Raw genomic sequence first — 4,680 nt, 5'->3', positions numbered from 1 at the left:
TATATATATATATATATATGGTTATGGTACCGTGAAAATTATTGTATGAGTTCATTTTTAAGCTCCCTACGATGACAACGGTGTTGTACGGACAGCCCGCACATTGCAGAATGTGCTGTTATGCTTTCCAAAAATATTAGTTATGTGATGTGACAATGCAGTGAACGCTAATATTGTTAAGTTAAGCTCGGTTGCTAATATCATAAGTTGTTCCAGTGATGAAGATATTCGAATATGTAATATTGTTAAGTTAAGCTCGGTTGCTAATATCATAAGTTGTTCCAGTGATGAAGATATTGGCCTCGAATATGTTGATGATACTGGGTTTGGTTTTCTACATCCTAACTAAGAACACTTATTGCTTCATATCTTTTCCGTCCACCTTTATTAGTGAAGTCGCCACATTGAAAATCCACTGGTGACACTTATGACAGCCCCATTCGGATACTGTTTTACTTCGTCCATCTTCAACTTCAGCCTTGGGCAGGACTTCAATCGTACATGTGAGAAACTGCAAATATGTACAGCCGCGGCAACAACCACTCTTTTTCAAACTAACCTAATTGTTTTCCATGCACTGGGGCTACCATCAGCTCGACGAGTGCACAGATTGTTTGCCCATAAGCAAACTGTGTGTCCATCAACTGGGATGGGTGGGCATATTTCGCTGTCCCCAATTTCGGATTGACAGATATCACATCATCCGGTCTCGTACGCCGAACTGAAATAAGCGTACAAGTTAATGATTGTTATTCTGCACGTGTAAGTCTAATTATCTAGCCAACCCTGAAAGTTGTGCAGATAATCCACTAATTGAAAAGCAATCTTTCATATCCCATCGGATTGTCATCAACAAAGTTCGTAACGATCTCTTTTATGGTCAAAGAGAAACGAAAATTATAACTGTTGTTTAAACGAATGCTGCCATAGTCGCTAATTTATGTTCACATACTCTTCCCAAAGCTAAAGAGGAATAAACAGATGCAGGCTTTGTAATACGACTTCGGGATTTAATAAAAATGAAGTCCAATAATTTATGCCGCATGAGATGCGGCAATACGTTCACATTTTTTCAAATTGGAGTTCCCATTTTCGCTGAGTGCGATCTCTAAAGAAGCATGATTTATTTGAAAGCGAAACCTTTAAAACGATACCGCCGAAACCAAGACAAAGGTTGGATGTACTGCTTCAAGATAATGTATCGTATTCCTTAAACAAGACCTTGTGGTGTACCCTCAAATATTTCGATGTCAAGACGTTTGCTACATAGGCAATAACCGAACGTTTTACAAATTGAGATTGCGGAGTAAGTTATGTCCAAATATGGGGCAGGTGACCGTCCACCAGCTTCTAGTCCTATTTCAAATTCTGCCACCCAGCCTAGTGTGAGAACACTGCTCTAAAATGCAATTTAACTGACAATCTTTTGACCCAGCCACAAGTGAGCAGTGTGTTCATAAAGCAGACACCAGGCAAGACAGTTTGGTGCCTAAGAAGATTTCCTGTTCGACGGGAATGATGCTAATTTCATGGTGAATGAAGCCTCAAAAATATCGTCCGAGGTGTTTCACACTGTCAAACTTGTGTTTTCGAAGACCACAGAGCATTTCAACGAGATACAACGAAAAACGCGATCGTGGCATAAAACGTACAGTTTTTGATGTGTGGCAGAGAATTCGAACAATTTCGCGCGAAACTGTAACCCGCACAAATTAGCAAGAAAATACACTTCGAGGAGCAAAACTGAATTGCTCAAGTTCATTCTAAACAAAGTGGAATCTTTTTCCTATTTTGTTAAAGTGGCATATTGCCTAGATGCCTCAATTATTGGAAAACTATAAGCACCATTAGTTGATATTTTTGTGTGCGTGCGTCTCTAGAGAGATTCGACAAGCGTATTTAAGTGCATTGGTGCTTTCCACGTGACACCTACTTAAAACCATGGCTGTCTCTCAGCTTAGTTTTGTTTCTATTTTAATTTTATAAACAATCGGCAAATTCTGAAATTCCTGTATGCGGTAACGTTCTAAATCAAATTATTAAACACAAGCTAATTCGGTTATACTAATCTAAACGTGTATTATCACCTATTTTGTTGTTTTATTCCAAAACGTCTGGAGCGAAATCATGAGCCCTGAAAAATTGTCGTCTTTAAACATAAAAATTGTGGTATGCTAATGTAGTCAACTGACCTGCGTATGTTAGCTGATGCTGAAAAATAGGCGGTATATGAACTTTACAGTTCAGTTGCATACACACTCTGTAAAGTCCCGTGACGTTGCTTTGTGATTTCGTATGTGTCATCTTCCTGAATGTGACAGTCAACCGGACTTCATATGTTATATAAATTCCCGCAAATCTATATGGCGGGATATAACAAAGTATTCTTATTAGTTTACGGTTTCTCTACACCGACATAGTAATTACTTGCCAGTTTGTAAAATATATTAACTAACACTATCTGAGACCCCTAAAACGTGCTAAAAAAATTTGTCCCATTAAATTGCTCCTCAGGTGTTCACTGAGTGAAACATCGGTTGTTCACAGATGGCCTCGTGGGTATTTAATTCACTCATGACAGGTATTTCGACGTCGTAGCCTCACTCATTTGTCAAAAGATTTTTCTGAAGACATAATTTATGAACTTAAAGATATAGATCACACGTTTGAAAACACTAAGGCGCAAGGGAGATTAGGCGTCCGGTTCGTGAGAGATTACTTCTCCAAATAAATGGGTTTTTACTTTTATTCGCCAAGGGAGTGTCTAGATTTTTACACACATTACCTTCCTTTGAACATTGCCCAAATCTCACGTTATTACTGGAACTAGGGCTTCGCTCTTGTTTGCGGTAAAGCATGAAGTTGGCTAATGTCGAACTGAATGTGATGAAATTACTGCGCGAATTCAAGATGACCTTTCATATCTGTATAAAAGTGAGCGTGGATAAGGAAGTAATTGGTACCAATCTGTACGATCATTTCAGTCAAAATGTTAGCCTGGATGTGGGTATTGATGATAACAATCAGATATTTAGAACCAAAATAGAAGGCTGTCTGAAAAACAGGATTCCGTTGTCCAACGATATAGCCGGGGCTATATGCCATACTTAGTCAAGCTCCTCAGTTTGTTTAACCACACCATGTTTAAAAATGTACCTTACTTTTCATCCCATTCCTTATGTTAATCTGACTCAGATAATTTCTGAAATAAAAAATGAATGTAGACGCAGAAATCAAACCACAAACATAATCCGAATAATAAGCACGTTGCCATCTACTTCCTGACTCGTCTGGTTGTCTCGCTGAATCCCAATTGGGTAGCCCCAACTGACAACGGTCAATCTCAATTTGCTGATTTCGCTCATACCCGAAATAAGTTGCCCAAGTGTAATAAGAGTGGTTGTCTGAAATGGAGTAATTGGCGGTGAGCACACCTATGATATTTCAAACTACACTGAGTGTATAAAATATGACAGTCTCCTGGCACCATGTAGTCGCAAGCTCGTTAAATATCCACAATCATCCGACGAGACGAGGTAGTTCTACTCTAGTAGGGATAGAGTTATGGTATAAACGATCTTAAATAAAGTTTGCCCCATTTCGTTTGGTTCGATGGGAACAGGCATTTAACCGAGATTTTATTGTTTGCATGTAGATCGCACCGAGAAACACATGCAAACTGAAGTTCAATTGATGAATCCAGTTACCAAAGCTCACAAACAACGCGCATGTGTAAGATAAATCTTGAGTTCAGGATCCAGAGAGTAATAAAAGGGCGTATCCCTGTAATCGGCTCATATAAGATGTACAAGTCGCCTCTTATCAACATCACAAAATCGAAAATTCTGAAATGTTTGTGAGAATTTTATGCCACTATTCTTGAGTGCCGGTAGCCTGATATAAGAAACATATTGGAGGACATATACCAGTGTAACGGTGATACTACTGATCGGGAGGCACGCGAGTAGTATGTGTTGTTAGTAGAATTCCGCTTTGCGTCGATCGGAAATGAAATTCTGTTGCGGAATTCGCGAGGCCACTTTGTAACATGTGCTTGGATTTGACCGACGGATGATTGGAGGCAATGAATCTCCAGGAAGAGTCGTTCGGGAGAGGATTTGTGTCCAGTTTTTGTAACTAAGATGCAGATTAGAGTTTTGCTTCCTTGTTCAATGGTCTGTAACCGGTCGGTTGGCATTTCCGAATAAATAACTCCGCAGCGAACGCCTTCTTCCTTTCATTTGGTTCCGTGGCCGCAACCCTTTGAGGATGTGGAGGTTCGGACCTTCCTGGGGGACATTGAGGAGGCTGCCGGGCTGGAGACCGACCGGGGTAAGTTGGCAGCACTTAAGACCCTCCTCAAGGGCCCGGCGAAGGTGGCCCTGGGTGCGGCCAGAAGAGGCCCTCGAAGGAAGTCCTTGTGGCGGAGTTCGACACACCGGCCGACCGCCAGGAGGCTATGAGGCGGTTCAAGATGTCGCGACACCAGTTTCTGTCGGATCCGTTCGTCGAAGGTGTGCAGCCTGCGCTCGGTGCCCAGTTGCGGTTGGCACGAGCAACTGGCCAGTTGAGTGTGGAGGAGCTGGTGCGTCTGGCCCGGAAGCTGTCCGAGGCACCACTGGCCACGTTGCAGTCACAGGAGAACAGGGATGCTGCATCAGTGGAGGAACTGCAGACCAG

The sequence above is a fragment of the Opisthorchis viverrini genome (genome assembly GCF_000715545.1).
Source record: "Opisthorchis viverrini unplaced genomic scaffold opera_v5_32, whole genome shotgun sequence".
NCBI classification, from domain to species: Eukaryota; Metazoa; Platyhelminthes; class Trematoda; order Opisthorchiida; family Opisthorchiidae; genus Opisthorchis; species Opisthorchis viverrini.
Note: the sequence above shows the minus strand (reverse complement) of the source record.